General features: G+C 47.5%; 3 long non-coding RNA genes across 4 annotated transcripts; 1 reads left to right on the top strand and 2 right to left on the bottom strand.

Moving 5' to 3' along the window:
- Positions 1 to 11: 11 nt before the first annotated feature.
- Positions 12 to 18,862, bottom strand: LOC139078269 (uncharacterized). The gene is made up of 3 exons (XR_011531166.1): positions 18,366 to 18,862; positions 9,720 to 9,895; positions 12 to 3,864 (listed from the first exon to the last, which is right to left on the bottom strand). It is a non-coding gene; the product is annotated as an uncharacterized lncRNA (long non-coding RNA).
- LOC103560082 (uncharacterized) lies at positions 3,779 to 9,718 on the top strand. 2 transcript variants are annotated; one of them, XR_011531165.1, is made up of 6 exons: positions 3,779 to 3,866; positions 4,272 to 4,398; positions 5,114 to 5,247; positions 7,020 to 7,100; positions 7,387 to 7,414; positions 9,192 to 9,329. It is a non-coding gene; the product is annotated as an uncharacterized lncRNA (long non-coding RNA). The 2 variants fall into 2 exon arrangements; XR_547115.2 differs by lacking the exons at positions 3,779 to 3,866; positions 5,114 to 5,247 and having other exon boundaries at positions 4,224 to 4,398; positions 9,192 to 9,718.
- Positions 11,144 to 12,520, bottom strand: LOC139078271 (uncharacterized). The gene is made up of 2 exons (XR_011531168.1): positions 12,368 to 12,520; positions 11,144 to 11,727 (listed from the first exon to the last, which is right to left on the bottom strand). It is a non-coding gene; the product is annotated as an uncharacterized lncRNA (long non-coding RNA).
- Positions 18,863 to 18,880: the final 18 nt, after the last annotated feature.

Raw genomic sequence — 18,880 nt, 5'->3', positions numbered from 1 at the left:
TCTTCTACTAATTTTGGGGTGGGGGTAAACCTTTTGTGGGTGTGGTAAAATGTATATAATATTTTCTTTAGCCATTTGTAGGTGTCCAATTCAGCGGCATTAATTACGTCCACAGTGCTGTGTAGCCATCACCACTGTCTGTACCCAAAACTTTTTCAGCATTCCCAATAGGAACTCGGTTCCCATTAAACCATGACTCCTCATTCTCTCTCCCTCTGGCTTCTGGCAACCACCATTCTACTTTCCACCTCTGTGAATTTGCCTATCCTAGGTACCTCGTATGAATGGCATCATACAATATTTGTCCTTTTGTGTCTGGCTTATTGGACTCCGCATAATGTTTTCAAGGTCCGTCTATGTCGTAGCATGTGTCACAATTTCATTCCTTTTTATGGCTGAAGAGTATTCCATTATGTGGCTATAACATCTGCGAATTTCATAATTTTGCGCTCCACTTCCAGTCTTCGCTCCATCTAGAGTCCGCCTTTGTTTGCAGTGTGGGGTAAAGGTCTAGTTTTATGGGGACAGGTTCCCCAACACCATCTCCCAAACGGCTGTCCTTTCCGAGGTGGGCTGTGGGGCTGCCTGACTGGTTTAGTTCTCACATGTCCGGGGCCTGCTTCGGGCCACTGCTCTGCTCCTGACCTGTTTCTGCCTGTGCCAGCGCCCCGCTGACTTTATTATGATGGGGCATGCCTTTCGACCGCTGTAGGGCAAGTCTCCTCTTTCCTATTCTTTTTTAAGGCTGTGGCTAAGTTCTTTCCATGCCACATCTCATCAAATCCTCAGAGCAACCCTGAGTCGAAGGCACGATCCTTATCCCCACAAGACAGGTGAGAGAATTGAGGCCTCTGGGAGGGGAAGTGACTTGCTGAAGTTTACAGAGCTGACAAGTGGCAGAGCTAGGACAAAAGGAGACCTGCCTGACTCGAGGGCCAGCCTTTGATCCCTAACACCCAGCTGCCTCTGCCATCTGCAGGCTGCCCGGCTTTTATCTGTAAGAAGGACAAAGGGGCAAGAGAGGCCTTCTGGGCTGGCCGCTTGCCAGTTAGCTCTCAGGTCCTTTCCTCATATCGGGAAAGGAAACCACTGAGCGTTTACACAGACAGACTTTCCAGCAGAGAACGCGGTACCGAGATGACAGAGGGGCCCAGAAGCCAAACAAGAGACGGTGAAGCAGCTCAGAGATTTCAGCAGAAAGCCATTGCCACCTTGAAGCTGGAGGGATGGCAGGAGGAGGTAACATTACAGTAGCCCTGTGGTCACTCTGCGAAGCTGGAAGCACTGTGGACTGTCCTGCGAGGGCTGGAGCCCTGGGGGAGACACCACGGTTGATGGAGATGCAGCCCAAGATGTCAGAAGAGAGGGAGAAATATTCTGCTTCTCCCTTCCTCCAGCCTCCTGTCTCCCATCATGACCACCTATTGGCCAATGGGAAGTCAGCCCACCCGGAGTCTGGGCAATGCAGCCGGCAGAGGTCAGCCCCTCTGTAATTCAGTGAAGAATGGAGGAAGGGCGGGCAATGGCTCTGAGGACAGAGGAACAGCCCCTACCCAAGAGGCCCTCCCTTCCTGGTCCCAGTTCCCACCAGGCAGCCCCCATGTGGTTCTAGCCCTGGCTTTTTGTATCCAGTGACACCACAGCCTCCTTCTGTGCCTCTGGCCTCCGGCTGTGGCCCATTCCAGGGTGCATAATCCTGCCCTTTTGGCGTCTCAGCTCTCCCATCGTCTGTATAAGCACTTCCCTGTACGCCATTCCTTCTGTTTGAAATGCCCAGAGTGATCTCCGCTTTCCAGACTGGACCCCAGCTGATGCACCCGCCACGCCATAATTTACAGAATGGCCGCAGGGGCACCACGTGAAGTTTGTGGATTGATGGAGTAATGAACCAGAGGGCAGGGCAGAAACTAAGTGAGCTGGGTCCCCAAGGCTAGGCAATCCAGAGGCACACTGGGCCCAGCTTCAGAGCAACCGCGGCAATCTCGAGACTGGCCTGGAGTCTGCAGAGATGCTGAGGGTTCACGAGTCGGGCTCCGGGGCAGCCTCTCTCGAGGGCCCTGTGTGCCTGTGTCCTACGTCACCCGTACTCCCCTGCACAGCTGCCATAAGAAAGGACCGCAGACCGGGCAGCTTAAACCATGGAAGTTTATCGTCTTGTGGTTCTGGAGGCTGGAAGTCTAAGATCAAAGTGTCAGCAGCATTGGTTCCCTCTGAGGCCTCTCTCCTTGGCTTGTGGATGGTTGTCCTCTCCCTGTGTCTTCACAAGGTCATCCCTCTGTGTGTGCCCGTGACCTCATCTCCTCTTCTCACAGGGACACCGGTCCTAGTGGATTCGGGCCCACCCTCATGACCTCATTTTACCTTAACCACCTCTTCAAAAACCGCTCTCCAAACACAGTCCCATTGGAGGTCCTGGGGGCTAGGACTTCAATACATGGATTTGGGGGGACACAGTTCAGCCCGTAACAACCCCCAATATCACAGGGTGGGCATTATTGGCCTTGTTTTCCGAAGGACGAAATGGAGGCTTAGACACTTGTTTGCGCAAGGCCTCCAGAGCTGGGGCCGCTCGGTCCAGGGGCTGCTTCTCCCCCTCCAGGCCCCGGGAATCTTCTCACTCTCGTGCCTGCCTCAGACCCCAGGAGACGGATTCCAGTCTCCCTTTAATTCCTTTCCCGCGTGATGAGACAATGACCCAGCGTTTATTGAGATTTGCTATGTGCCAGGTTCGTCCACTGGCGTCTTATATGTTGTGCTCCAAGATGTGGCTCCTTCAGGCCTCTGCTCACACCCTCTCCGAGACGCCCTCCCCGAGCCCGTGTCTGTAATGTGCCTCCACCCCCAGACCCATCCCCTGCTTTATTTTCCTTTACGGTGTCATCAGTACCTGAAATTACCTTGTCTGCCTGTTTACTTGTTGATTGTCTCCCCCACTAGACTGAGAGCCCCATGAGGGCAGGACCAGGTCCTGGTGCACCCTCAGTGCCTGGAGACTCTCATCAACCACTGACATCAGAGGGGCTCAGTGTTGGTTCAATAGATGATGAATGAATGAATTCTCTCTTTGAATCCTCATCAGACATCTCATTCTCTAGAAGAAGAGACTGAGGGTCAGAGAAAGTCCCTAATCTGCCCAAGCTCCGCCAGCTAGGAAGTGGTGAAGCTGGAGTTCACACCCTGGTCTCTGCTCTCGACTTCACACCCTGGCCAGTCACCTTGCCTCAGCCGTCCTCCCAAACCTCCCCCTGGTCTATGGCTTCCCAGACCATCCTCACAGCTACCCTGAGCCTCTCTGGTTCTGGAAATTCCCAGTGCCTTGCTGAGCTGGGCTGCAGTGTCATTCTGTGCCAGCAAGTGTCACCAGAGAATTCCTCGCGGCCACAGTCAGCTCTCTAGCACTCTAGAACATGAATGTGCCGCAGTTTAATTAATCACCTTTGAGGATATTTCCAGGGTTTTACTCCACAAACCAAGCTACATCCTTGTACCTGTGTTCATGGGGTGTGAGGTGAGAATTTCTCTGGGAATGGATTTCTAGAAATAGAATTGCAAAGAGCAATGAAAATCTTTAAATTGCACAGAGTCCATGAATTTGCTAAGCCTGGTTTGCAACCAAGGAGTGTCAGGCCCAGAGAGGGCACGTGGGTTATCCAGGGGCACACAGCAAGCGAGGAGAAGGGCCAGGTTTGGAACTAGTTCCTCTGGCCATAAATTTTTCCACTGCATTTGGACGATGCTTCCACCCAGGCTTGAGTGTGGTCTTTGTGCCTTTTTCCAGGTGCAGGGCTGGATCTCACGGCTCCCCGTCATGCACTCATCCATACGTTCTTTTAAGAGATGCACTGGCGAGATGCAGGCTCCATGCTGTAAGAAAGGCTCAAATAACAAGTGTCTCCTAGACACGAAAACAGTTAGTTTTCCCCTCTCACATCAATCTGAATGACAGCAGTGCAGGTCTGGATGGCGGCTTTGATGTGGATCAAGGCTGCCCCAGGGAGAGAAGCCCAAGGCGTCCTCCCCTACACACCAATCTGTCATCCTCTGGGAGGCATAGGACGTCCTGACCTGATTCATAGCCAAAGTTATAGGACCACAGGAAAACCAGACCCGACCCGCACTGATATCATTTTAATGACATTTTTACATGATCTTTCCTTTGTCTTGTAAAGAGATAACTCACACACCTCTGCCTTAAATTTAGCCCTGCCCTCAACCCACTGCAGCTCTTCACTGCCCGTGGGTCCTGTCCCCATGCTATTCTCTGAATACAGGAGCACTACTGCCACACCCTGAGAGTCCAAGAAATCTTTCTTTCGACTCCTTGGCTCACTGACCCCGCATCATTTCTGGTGGCCCGTACAGGGATCTTGCTTCGCCGGCTTGTGAGTTCAAGTTCTGGTAAGTACCGTTTTTGCTTTGTGCCTTTCTCTTTTAGAGGATGGATCTAAATTCACTTCTCCATCGGAAACCTTCTCAGACAGCTGTATCAATCCACGTTTGCTGCCCATGGCTACTCTATGGGGCAAATCTTGGCATTCAGCCTGAAAAGAATCAATACCTTAAGCCTGAGGGTGATAAAGAATGAATTAATCCATTCCTTCCTAATCCTATTCTAAAATATAAATTTTACATGGGCAGGGGTGACCACTTAAGTCATTAGGACGGTCGCCAATCTCCAAGACTCCCGTGGCAGGTTTCTTTTCCTAAGACTGGATGGGGATCCCTCCCTATGGTTCCTGACCACACTCTGAACTGCGGGAAAGTCCCAACCAGGACTCCAGTTCAAGGAAAGTACCAAACTTTAAACTTTGGTTCAGTATGGGAACCCCTTCTTGAGAGAATGGCTCCAGGATGTAATTGGGTAAAATGTCCCCCAGACCAGCGGAAAATTCCTCACTGGTTTTCTCTATTTTTCTTTTATCTCTGGGACCATTCACCAGGCACCTATTACTGCCAGGCATAATAGGGAAAGTATACAAGGGATGCAATGCTGGGGGACGCCCCCATCACCCCTTGCTATAGGAACGCCACAGGAGGAATGATGGGTAGGATGCTGCCCTGGGTTCAGGGGGTTGTCAAGGTAATGGACCCTTTTCTTTCATCTCTCTTAAAGTTATAGTGGCCATTTTGGGCTCCTTTTGAGCTTTGCAACCGAGAAACAAAGGAATCTTTAAAGAGTCAAAGGCTCCACCCCTGGGAGCTCCCCCTACCCCGGTTTCCAAAATTAAGAGCTCTAATTGGCTTAAAGTAAGTGCTTACATCAATTCTAAATGTAGTAGAAATTAACCCAGGGTTTTTCAAGTTAACATGGTGTGAATTAATCTTTGGTAACTGAAAAATTATTTAAGTTTGTTGGTTTGGTTGAAATAGGCATGTCCTCAGAGTCGTCAGTATTTGGACATGATGCGGACATGTAGCCTGGGTGTACTAGTCGAATAAGCTCATGTTGTCTCTTACAAATTCATCAGCAAAATAATAGCTTTAAATGATAGCTAATTTTGTCTAATATATCATGAAGTTTTCATAGGTAATCTGAACATAATTGTTGGAAACAAGTGATTTTGATAGATGAAGATGGGCAAGAGTTTTTGGGTACAATAATTATGTTTTATGGTCTGTATACTTGGGAACAAACAGCTTCCAAATTCTTTTTGGTAACAAACTTTAGAGTTTTGCCAAGTTAAGTTAAATGATAAAAATCTGTTGAGTATCTGGGTCATTTTTGGATAGGATAGAACACTGAAACATTATTGCTACTTTTGGCATCTTATTGCAGAGAGGCTAAAGGATGTTTGGGTCCATTAGCAAACAGACCTTGTGTTTTATTACTAAGAAGTAGCATGTTTCTAGAAATTATGAAAAGTGTTAGAATGCTGATATAAAAGACATGTCATAGTTGCTTAGTTTTTAGTTTTTTGCTAGGGTCTGTAAAGGTTAAAAATTCTAATTAATATATGTAATTAAAGCTACTAAAAATTAATAACGAAAACAGCTCTATATACAAGGACAGTAAAATATGTTTTCAGTAAAGAAGGTATAAAGAATGGAGGTATTTTCGTTTGTTGGGTTAAGAAAGATAAATTTGTCCTAAAGTACTAGAAGGGAAGAAAGTAAGCATGGGACAAATTCTGAATGTAAAAGGAAAGTTGTAGAAGGTTTGTGAAAGACAGGATCTGAGAGAGTTTTACGTCTGGTCAAGTTGGCTAAGATTAAAGTAAATCCAATTAAGTAAATGAGTTTTAATATCAAAAGTAAGCTGGCACAAGAATTAGAATTTGGTTTTCTCTCTCAAAAGGATAATTTTCTTGAACTTTTGGTCTGCTCTTGATAAAGAGGAATAAAAGGTGTTTCTTTGAGTAAGTCTACCTACAAGACAGAAAATCTAGGTTTTGTTAGAATAATTCCCTGTGTTCAGAAGGACTGAGGTCTCTCTATTAAGATTTTTTTACTGTTTCTGCTGTCATTTTGAATAGATACCCAAGCATTGTTTCATAGTGAGTGTTGTTTCCTATTTGAACAAGTGTTTTAAAACCTTTTGATATTTTTGATAAGCTTCTCCCTCAAAAAAATATTCAAACCCTGAATGAAAGCTTTCTTTTGACCCAGAAGAAGGAAGAGAATTTCTCCGAGGATTTTCAGAGGGCCCCTGAGACTTCTCAAACAAATTTGCTCTCTCTTCCTATAAGAAGGAAGATACTAATCTTATTAGGCTTATTTGGTATGTTAAATTACATGGGAAGCAATGTCAAATAAGTGATGATAAACTTTCTTAGGTGGTATTATGTGGATAAATGTTATGAATATAAATGTTTTAAAATTATATAACATTCCTAAAATTCCGATCTGTCCTGGTTGTCAGCTATAATTCCAGTTATTATCTTGAAGTGTTGTACGTCACAGAAGTAGCCAAGTTTCTTTGTCAATTGCCCTTCTGAGTCTTTCATCATTTGCAGATGGTTGCTGTTTATTGCTGTTTTACTCTGATACTTTTTGCCTTTGCAAATATGTTTCATCTTCAGAGAAATTCATGGAAAGGATTCTGACACAGGATTCCAGAAAACACTTTTCTGATAAACTTTCAGATCATAAAACTGAACTGGGTAAGAAATTACAGAATTCTAATAGAGAAACAAAGCTCATAAATCTGCTAACAGAAGATTAAGATCAAGAATCGATTATATAAGACTGAATGAACTGATGAGGATGATTATAATTTTTTATGAATTTTTTTGAAATATTGTTGATTTTTTGATGTTTTGTTTCATTTTCTCAGATTTAAGGAAATATTTTTCTCTTTTCTCTTATGCTAACTATGACTTGTAACAATTTGGTGAAATTATACCTTTGTGAGCATAACTGAAACATTTATCTTTTTCTCCCTATCAGATCCCTCCAGATTTTGGAAACTTAGTGAGTGAGTATGGTTATTTCATGGCAATATAGTTACTTGCATAAGTTCAATAAGAATCTGTTCTCCTTATAACAGGACACATTTGGAAACATTGGTTATATAACCAAGGCCTTGAATGGAATGTCATATTTGAGAGAAACATATAGGCTCAGATATGACAAAACAGCTTTTGAGGGGAAAAGGGTGACTTTCTGGAATAAAGCCACCTGGAAATATTGGCCTGGTACCTTGTTTACAGGGATTCCAACAATATTACTTGGCAAGCAAGGAAGGTGACTTATCTGGCAGGTGCCTGGAACCCCAAATATTTTGGGGGACCTCGAAGAGAGGAGTCCACCCAAATCTGTAGGTACTTCAGGAAAAATCTGATGGCAAGTCCTTGGCTTGGCTTTCCTGGCCTCAAGAGGCCTTTAAAGTTCAATCTGAGATTCCTCATAAAAAAATCCAGCAAAGCAGATTTAAAAGAGCCTATATGACCAATTCTTGCTGCACTTCTGTAAATAATTGGACCAAGTTTTATTGAAACTAAACTTATTTTGCAAACCAGTTAATCTTAATTTGGCTATCTTTTGTAAAAATGAGGGTGATTTTAGAGAGAAAAATTGTTTCAGTAGAAGCTATAGTACACATTCATGGATATTAGATTCCAGCTCTTCTCTTCTACAAGATTCATCTGTTACTAATCATAATGTCTCCTTGTGGCCATCCGTCTCTGATACCTGGGAGTTCCCTGGCCACAATCAAACCTTTTCCTTCAACTCTACTGCCCAAATTCTAACTAGATTTGCCTTGTCACAGGTGGATCGTAAACAATGAGTTTCCTAAGGTAAAGTCCCCAACCTATCAATACACACAGGATGGACTATATCAAATTTGGGATGAATATATTTGGCTCACTCCTACTAGTGGTCAACTCAGTCAAAGGCCACTATGTTGGGAACAAACCAATCACACCTGTGATACATGGCCTAATAGCACGCGACCTATGGGGAAAATTCCCCATTATGTGTGTTCTCATATCATAGCCTTAAGAAATACTGATTGGTTTGGGACTGACTGGGATAGACGGCCCAGCATACATTGGTTAGCCCCTAATGGCACTCAGTGGCCATATGGCTCCAACTTATGGCCTTGGCTGCCGCCTAGATGGCTTGGACAATGCACCCTAGGCTTCGTCTGGATGCAAGGCAGAACTACATTTACTATATCTCCTCCTGCTAACCTACCCAAGCTGTGACAACGCTGGACCCATTCTGTCTTCCACTGATGTGATCACCTTGCCTCAATTTTCCTTCCCCAATTAGGAATTGAAAGTGTCATCTGGCACATGGAAGCCCTAGGCCAACTTAGCATGAAGGCATTAAACGATACACAACATAGCCTTTCACTGCTCGATTTAGAAGTATCCCAAATACGTAAGTGGGTCCTCCAAAACCAAACGGCACTGGATGTCTTGACGGTGGCACGGGGGGGCACTTGTGCCATTACAAAAACTGAACATTGTGTCTATATTCCTGACTACCATCAAAATATCTCTGGCTTCCTATCTGATATGAGCCACCAAATTAAATCCATGTCTGACCCCACCCTGTCCCTAAATGCTTGGTTGGACTCCTGGTCAGGTCCAGGTCTCTGGACTACTATCAAAGCCTCATTCATTGGGTTAGTCACATTGCTTGTATTTCCTATTATAATTTGTTGTCTGTTTCATTGTCTTCCACATGTCAACAAAGTTTCACCTCCTGGACCACCTCTCATCAAATGATTCTCTCATCTCCAGGGGATCTGTACACCTTGTCAGCCTTGGACTCCATGGATGCAACCTTCCAGTCCACTGAACGTCCTGCCTGTACCCCTATGGTCCCCATTTAGGGACAGCTCTACAACCTTGTACGGCCGGGAGTAGTTACAGAAGACTGACCATTGTCCATATCGCCAAAGGATTTCCAGGCCAAATGGGTTCAGGGAGGATTTCATGATGAGGATCAAGGCTGCCCCAGGGAGAGAAGCCCAAGGCGTCCCGGCCTACATGTCAATCTATATCACCCTCCAGGAAGCATAGGACATCCTGAACTGATTCGACCTGACTCATATCCAAAGTTATAGGACCACCCAATAACCAGACCCCACCTGCACTGATACCATTTTAATGACTTTTTTACATGATCTTTCCTTTGTCTTGTAAAGAGATAACTCATACACCTACACCTTATAAATTTAGCCCTGCCCTCAATCCATTACAGCTCTTCACTGCCCATGGGTCCTGTCGCCATGCTATTCTCTGAATAAAAGAGCACTACTACCAGACCTGAAGACTCCAAGAAATCTTTCTTCTGACTCCTCAGCTCGCCGAGCCCACATCAGCTTCGTGGTATCAGGGACTCAGATTCTTGCTATCTTACAGCTGCTCTTCCATCTTCAACCGGCAGTTTCCACCTCATGGTCCAAGGTAACTGCTCTGGCACTGCCATCACGTCTACATTCCTGCCAGTGGGAAGTATAGAAAAGGAAGTAGAATTCAACCCATTTAGGGACACAAACCAGAATGCTTTGTGCCACTTTCCCTCTCATTCTTTTGGCCAGAGTTAGTCAGATGTCCTACACTGCTGCAAGGGAGGCTGGAAACAGTGGTCAGTCCTTAACTGACAGGGCTGGGCAGCCATGTTCTCTGCTAAAACTAGGGGTACTGTTACCAATGCATATATTGTCTGTTCTCTGCCACTCACGCATTTTCTGAGCGCCTACGACGCACAGAGAAGATTCAGTAGACTGGAAAGAGCGTGGACTTTGGAAATTGACTCATCTTAGGTCTGAATCCCAATTCCGCCTTCCCCAGCTGCGTATCATGCCCTCTCTGAGCCTCAGTTTCCTCCTTTATAAAACGGAAGCAAGAGAGTAAATGTGCTCATCCCCGTGCGGGAGCGCGAGAGTCACAAAGCAGCCTCAGCACTCAGCCTGGTATACAGCTGGCACTAAAGAAATGGCAGTTGCTTTTAAAATGAGCCAGACCCTGAGCTGGGCCCTCAGGAGCCAAAGGTGGCTCGGCAGCAGCCCCGCCTTCGATTCCAGTGGAGAGACATTCTGGCAGCCTCCAGACTTGTCAATAAAAGCCCGAGACATGTCAGCACAGAATCCTAATGCATCAATCACACATGAGTCAGAAGGACTTATGCACATAAATCGTAAAGTAGCAGCTGGGCCCAGGATTCCTAGCACCCCTCCAATCCCCCCTCCCCAGCCCCATTTTACAGAAGAGCGGCAGAGTCGGGGGAAGAGCTGCAAGCACAGTTTTATTCCATCAGTCTTCTCCTAATGGGGCATATGGGTTGGTTCCAGTTTGGAGCCCTGTAAACAGACTTGGCTGGGCCTCCCTGTGCCTGTAGGAGTGGGGCTTCCCAGGGCAGCCTGAGAGCAGCAGAATTGCGGGGGTGAATTTAGATCCGTGGGGTGCTCCAAGTGCAACAGAGGAAAGCGTCTCTCCCCAGTTTCCTGACCGATTAGTTTCTCACCCTCAGCTCGATTGTCATGTGGGGCTGGAGAACCCTGTGTTTGTGGGGCTGTCGTGTGTACGGCAGGATGTTCAGCAGCCAGGAGCATGTCACCCGTGGTGTGACAGCCACAAGTGTCTCCAGACATTGCCAAATGTCCCCCGGGGGCCCAAAATATCCTCAGTTAAGAACCAGTGCTTTAGCTGTACAGCGCCTACAATCGGGACTTCTAAATACAAATTCCTTTTTTTTTTTTTAAGATTTTATTTTTTTCCTTTTTCTCCCCAAAGCCCCCCAGTACATAGTTGTATATTCTTCACTGTGGGTCCTTCTAGTTGTGGCATGTGGGACGCTGCTTCAGCGTGGTTTGATGAGCAGTGCCATGTCCGCGCCCAGGATTCGAACCAACGAAACACTGGGCCGCCTGCAGCAGAGCATGTGAACTTAACCACTCGGCCACGGCGGCAGCCCCTAAATACAAATTCTTTCAGCAGATTTGTGGATGTTACTGATTTTCTTCTCTTTGGGAAGGTGTATGTTTTATGTCTTTGGAATGGGTACAATGACCTTGGTAGTCATCAGTTTAATAATAAAGATGTTAGGGGTTGGCCCGGTGACACAGCAGTTAAGTTCATGCACTCTGCTTCTGTGGCCCAGGGTTCACCAGTTCGGATCCAGGGCACGGGCCTACGCACCACTTATCAAGCCATGCTGCGGTAGGTGTCTCACGTATAATGTAGAGGAAGATGGGCACAGATGTTAGCTCAGGGCCAGTCTTGCTCAGCAAAAAGAGGAGGATTGGCAGCAGATGTTAGCTCAGGGCTAAATCTTCCTCAAAAAAAAAAAAAGCATAAAGATTTTGGGTCATTATTGGGACAATTAGCAAGATTTGGATATAGACAATAAAAATTATAACATTGTATCAATGTTGAATTTCCTGGTTTTGAAAACTACACAGTGGTCATGTAAGAGAATGTTCTTGTTCTCAGAAGATGCACATTAAAGTATTTTATTTAGGAGTAAAAGGACATTGTGTGTATAACTGACTCTCAAATGGTTCAGAAAAATTACACATAGAAAGAAGGATAAATCAAGGGTAGCAAAATGTTGACAATTGGGGGATCTGAGTAAAGGAGAGATGGAAGTTTACTGTGCTATTCTTGCAACTTTTTTGTAAATTTGAAATTATTTAAAAAGGGATTTTTTTTTGAATCACCTATGTTTCATCCTAGTTTTTAAAACATGGTCTTGGGGCCAGCCCCAGTGGCCTCGTGGTTAGGTGTGGTGTGCTCTGCTTTGGGAGCCCAGGTTCACTTCCCAGGGGTGGACCTACACCACTCGTCAGTGGCCATGCTGTGGTGGTGACCCACTTACAAAATAGAGGAAGGTTGGCACAGATGCTAGCTCAGGGCGAATTTGCTCAGCAAAAAAAACACAACAAACCATGGTCTTAATCTGTTATTCCCACCTGCTCCTAGGAAGAGGAAAGTCATTGCATGATTTTGCCCAGGATCCATGGTCCCCATTCAGGTCACAGTCCCAAGAACATCCCAGAAAGTGTTCTCAGTGTAAGCCTGGCGGGTGGGAAGACCCTTCACATTTTTTGGGGTCTGTAAAATGCCTGGAAAGGAATTCCACCCAACATTAACAGTGGTTAGCAATGGCAACTCCCCCACCCCCCCAATCAGCCCAGGTGCCTGGGGGAAGACACCCCATCCCCGGGTCCCTGAGAGCACTGATGGGTCTAGGGGTAATCTTATCCCCCTGCTAATGATTGGTCCAAGAACGGGCATGTGCTGCAAGGAGCCAATGAGGAATGAGGAGGCTCCAGGCTGGTCTTTGACTTGCTTTGATCAAAAAATGAGAGGAAGTGACTTTATGAGACTTCCGAGCCTACAACTCTTGGATGCTGCCCTGAGAATGCCACGTAACAAGGCCAGTCTAGCTTGTGGAGGTTGAGAGGCCACCCACAGAACCACGATGCCCCAGCCAACAACCAGCACCCGCTGCTGGACGTATGAATGAGGCCACCTTGGACCTTCCAGCAAAGCTGCATGAATGAGCCCAGGGGAAACCAGCAGAGGCGCCACCAGCCAGTCCACAGATTGTGAGAAGTAATAAGTCAGTGCTGTTTTCAGCAACCATTGGGGGATGAATGTGAAGATTCAGTGAGGTTGTAACATGACCTGGCACGCAGAAAGTGCTCAATAAATGCTGGTCATTATTGTTGACCATGCATGTCTGCTCTCATCCCCTCTGCCATCACTCCCTCCGTTTTCCCCATCTAGTGAAGCACTCCCTGTCATTCTCCACCCAGCTCTGCACCCTGCTTCATTTCTCCACGTCATTGGTCCCTCCCTGACATTAATTATCTTTATCTGTTTATTATCTGTCCCTCTTGCAACTGTGAGGGCGGGGACCTCATCTGTCTTGCTCACTGCTGTACTGCCAGCATTTTACCCAGCAGCCCGCCCACAGCAGGTCTCAGTAAAGATCTGGTGAGCAAATGAATGGGGCAATCCAGATCAACACGATTTGAGGCAAGTCATGGGGGGATCTGTCTCCCAACACTGTGACACCTTGGGAGTGTCCATCTCCGGCAGCTCTGTAGCCTGAGTCTCAGAGCCAGGAGGAGCTAGAGAACAGAGACCTGAAGGAGAAGGGGCTTCTCTTTCCCTCACCCCCTCATCCCATCGACCAGCAAATCCTGGCCACCGTCAAAATGCATGATCTCTGGAGAGCACATGCACCGGGAAGCAGGTACAGTGAGTGCAAAGGCCCTGCAGTGGGTTGACAATGGGAGATGTCAGGAGACAAGGCTGGAGAGTCAGCAGGGCCCAGATTAGCAGGGTTTTGAATGTCAGGTGAGGGTGCAGACCTCATCCCCCTACCCTTCTTAGTCAAGTGGAACAGACGGGGAAGCTGACAAACATTTCTGCAGCATCTCCAGCCTACCAGGTAGCCCACCTCTCACTGTGCTCACTGTGAGCTTTAAAACAAACCTATGAAGAGTATTTCTTCCATTTCATGGAAGGAAAATGGACCCTTATGGCTCAGAAACACAGTGTGAGGGGCTGGCCCCGTGGCTGAGTGGTTAAGTTCGAGCGCTCCGCTGCAGGCAGCCCAGTGTTTCGTTGGTTTTTCTTTGGTTCGAATCCTGGGCACAAACATGGCACTGCTCATCAAACCACGCTGAGGCAGCATCCCACATGCCACAACTAGAAGGACCCACAACAAAGAATATACAACTGTGTACCGGGGGGCTTTGGGGAGAAAAAGGAAAAAAATAAAATCTTTAAAAAAATAAAAATAAAAAGAAACACAGTGTGAGACCCCAACCTCAAAGGCTGAGCCCCTCCCACTGCCCATCACTGCTCTCGACCTTCACCCTGTCGATGCAAATAACCCATGACCACTCTATAAATGAAAATTGGGGTGAGTTTATTCTGAGCCAAAATGTGAGGACCATACAGCCCGGGGCCTTCCCTCCCCAAGGAAGGAAGGGAACCAAAGAAGTGGGGTGTACGGAGTGGTTAGATACCCTCAAAGACCATGTTTCACATATGATTGAAAAGTCCCTTTTACAATAGTCACGAGACCGCTCTGTCGGCACAGCAATGGATGGACACAGCAGGGAGCAGGTCTGTTGTCTCCAGCTGGGTGGTCACAGGTGAGCTGGGTGGTCACAATTGAGCACAGCAATCAGTTCCTAGCCTAGGAGAGATGCTTATCCTCAAGGAAATGCCAATGTGGGAGGAGTTGCACCTTTATCTTAAGGCCTTTTGTTCTTGCCATAGGAAATGCTTAAAGCGGATGTACAATGCGTGCTCAACAGCCACAATCAGGCCCTTTTGGAAAAACAAGGTCAGGCCGAATTAGGTTTACACCAAATGGCTTCCTCATATACTCTACTCTGTCTTCTTACATGCCATTTCTATCTGTCAGCCTCCATCTTAGGTGTGTGATTCTGCCTGTTCTCTCCTTACTGGCTTTGCTCTAACTTGGTGACCAAAATCACATGTCATTCTCTAGGCCAGAAAAATGACTTGACACCCACTTGACATCTCTACTTGGGATGTCCAACCTGCATCTCACACGCTGTACGCCCAAGACAGGACGCCTGGTCTCCCCGCCCCCACACCTGCTCCTGCCCTGTCCCTCCCCAGCTGAGTCAGTGCAGCTCCATCCTTCCCGTGGCTCAGGCCAGAAACCCGGGGGTCATCCTCGACTTGTCTTTCCATCACCCCCCACCCCACCGACCAGCAAATCTTGGCCACCTTCAAAATGCATCCAGAGCCAATTACTTCTCCCACCTCCGTGGTCACCCTGGTCTGCCCTCCATCCTCTCCGACCGGAACTATCGCAGTCACCGCCTCCCTGGTCTCCTGCCTCTGCACAGTCCCTGAGGCCATCGCCCACCTGCAGCCAGAGGGGTCCTATTAAAATGTAAAGTGAAGGTCACTGTACATTCTTTACCACACTGCCCAGTAGAACATTCTGTGATGGTGGAAATGTTCCACATATGCACCGTCCAATTCATTAGCCAGCGGCCACATGTGACTATTCAGCACTTGAGAATAACTGAAGGACTGAATTTTTAATTTTACTTACTTTAATAGCCACACTCTGTTGGCAAGGCTGCGGGAAACAGGTATTCTAGAACACAGCCGGTGGGAGTATAAATTCGTATATGATTCCAATGGCATTATCTACCCACATACCTACCAACAGGTTTGTCTATATCAACCAAATGACAAGCATTTAACATTTGTCACAGCAATCCTACTTCAAGAGTGTGTCCTATTGACCTACCTTCACATGCAAAAATGACATTATGTAAAAGATTTATAACATCCAAAGACAGGAAACAACCTAAGTGTCTATCAATAAGCAACTAGTTAAATAATTTATGGTCCAGCCAGGAATACGATGAAGTTGTAAAAAAGAACAGGGAAATATGATGCCTAAGGCACAAAGAACAAAACAGATAAGTTGGACTTTATCAAAAGTGAAAACTTTTTTGTACATCAAAAGACACTAGCAAGTGAAGACAACCAAAATAGTCAGTCTAGCGTCCAGAATATGCAAAAAATTCTTACAATTCAACAATAAAAAGAGAAATAACCCAATTTTTAAATGGGCAAAGGATTTGAAGAGACAGTTCTCCAAAAGTATGTAGAAATGACCGATAGGCACATGAAAAGATGCTCGACGGTCATTAATCATTAGAGAAACATAAATCAAACCCGCAATGAGATGCCAGTTCACATCCATTAGGATGGTGATAACCAAAAACACGGAAAATAACAAATGTTGGCGAGGATATGGAGCAACCGAAACACTTAGGTTGCTGGTGGGGACGTAAAATGGTACAGCAGCCACGGGGAAGAGTCTGGCAGCTCCTCAGAAAGCTAAACCCGGAGTTACCACTTGACCTAGCAATCCCACTCCTAGACGGAGACCCAAGAGAAATAAAAACGTATGTCCACACAAAAAACTCGTACCTCACCGTTCATAGCAGCATTATTTACAACAGCCAAAAAGTGGAAACAATTCAAATGTCCATCAATTGAATGTACAAACAAAGTGCCGTCTACCCAGACAATGGAATGGTATTTGGCCATAAAAAGGAAGTCCTATGACATGCATGAACCTTGAAAACATTATGCTAAGTGAAAGAAGCCAGACAAAAAAAGGCCATATATTGTATGATTCCATTATATTACGTGAAATAATATACATATAATTTTAATGTTCAAAGCATGTGAATGTCCTACATATTAAAAGTAAAATTGTTTTTTGAAATATAAATCAGGTCGTGTAATTCTTTTATTCAGAACTCTAGAGGGAAGAGACTTCTCAGCTCATTTTAAGTAAAAATCAACGATTCTCTAATCCCTTCCAAGGCCCTGCCCCCTCTGCCCCTTCTCTCTTGCCCTCTGACCTCACCTCCTCCCACCTCCCCCTCTCTCACCTAGTTCCTGTCTCACTGACCTCCTTGCTCTTCCTGGACATGGCAAGCATGTTCCTGCCTCAGGACCTTTGCACTTGCGGTTCCCTTGGCTTGGAACAATTTGCCCCCAGGTAATATTTGCACAACTGGCTCCCCCATCTCTTTTAGATCTTGGCTCAGATGTCACTTTCTTTCTTTTTTTTTTCTGGTGAGGAAGATTGGCCCTGAGCTAACATCCATGCCAATCTTTCTCCATTTTGTATGTGGGACGCCACCACAGCACGGCTTGATGAGTGGTGTGTAGGTCCACACCCAGAATCTAAACCGGTGAACCCTGGGCACGAACCTGTGAAGTGGAGGGCACGAACTTAACCACTACACCACCAGGCTGGCCCTCAAATGTCACTTTCTTGAACAGGCCTTCCCTGACCCCCACCCTCACCTCCCAGGAGACTCTGTCATGTTTGCTGCTGTTTCCCCGAGGACAGTGCCTGGGCCAGGTTGGTGCTCAGTCCATTTGTGGTCAGTGAATGAATGAATGATCTCAGGCAGTCTGTCTGTCCATTACCCATCTTGTGCTGGCCACTAAGGAGTCTCCAGACGCCAGCCTTGTGGGCCATCCCAGCCAGCCTGGAGGTCTCAGACACAAGCAGAGGGCTTTGGAGGGCGTTCCCTGCAATCTGAGCTCCAGTCCTCCCCACGGCAAGCTGCCTTAAGTTCCCGGGTTGAAAATCCAACTGCCTAAGTTAATGAATGACACGAACCCAGCCGGTTTCTCCAGAATCCACCAGGACTTGGGCTGCAACCTGTCCCTGTCATCACAGCCAACTTTCTCTCCCGGGAGGAGGTGTAGGAGGAAGCAGGGAGGGAGCAAGGGCCTGGGTGGGGACAGTGGCCACCCTGGGCAGGAACACTCAGGAAACAGACGTGGGTGACCAGCTTTTCCTAGCAGCTGAGGAATCCAGAGCTTAAATCCTCAGGAAACCAGGGCAGGGTGGAGCCTCCAAAAGACATTCTAGAAGAGCTCTTAGCTCCCCCCACCCCGCCCCGCCCCGCCCAGCTCCCCCTCAGGCACTTCCTGGGTCCTTCCAGAGCAGCTCCCATTTGGTGACACTGTATGGAATTTATACGAGCAATTGTGTACTTTGTAGTCAGCTAGACCTGCGGTAGAAGCCTGCCCCGCCCCTGTTATTTACATGCTGACACAGTAAAAGAGCCGGCCTGAGCCTTCATTCATTCCACAAGCTCTTACTACCACGCGCCCCATGCTGATACGGACATGGGGGTTCAGCCGGGAAGTAAGCAAGTCCCGGCCCTCAGGAGCTTGTTTTCTGGTGGGGGGACATGAACTGCAAGTTCTCCGCCCAAGACAAGGGCTCTGGAGACAAAACAGGGTGACGTCACAGTGACTGGAGGAGGGGCCTCCGAGGAGGCAACCTCATGGGTCACTCAGAGTAAAAAGATGCTGCTGTCTAGCGCTTGGCCCCCCGCCTAAGAGATATTAAGCTCTCACCAAATCTTACAGTGACTCTTAGGGTCATTCTCATCGGTTTACTGTCCTCTCCCTGGGGAGAACAGGAGCTCCTGGGGGTCAGGCTCGACGTTTCTCCTCCCCAGGGCGCACAGCACAAGCCGGCACCCAGTAGGTGTACGCACGGTCCTCGTCATCTCCGCAGGCGGTGAGGCTCCATAAGGCAGCCCAGCGCAAACCGGCCCCAGCTAGGGAGCACTATTCAAAGAGTCCTCCAAGCGAGGGCTCCCTGGCCCCGTCCCCGCGCCCTCCGCTCGCGCTCCTTGCACACAGTAGGCGCTTGGCGGTGCGGGCTGAAAACAGGCCCGTTTCTGGGCGCGGCGGCGCACAACTCCGGCCCACTGCGCAGGCCCAGCGGCCGAGCCCATGGTGGGCGGTGCCGGCCCGCGCGTGTCGGGGAGGCGGACCGGGCCGGGCCGGCCCGGGGGCGCAGGGCGGCCCGCGGAGATGCGCTTCCGCGCCCAGCTGCGCCCAGCTGTGGCCCTGCCCCCCGCGCG

This window comes from Equus przewalskii, chromosome 21 (genome assembly GCF_037783145.1).
Source record: "Equus przewalskii isolate Varuska chromosome 21, EquPr2, whole genome shotgun sequence".
Taxonomy (NCBI): domain Eukaryota; kingdom Metazoa; phylum Chordata; class Mammalia; order Perissodactyla; family Equidae; genus Equus; species Equus przewalskii.
Note: the sequence above shows the minus strand (reverse complement) of the source record. Positions and strands in the feature narration are given on the sequence as shown.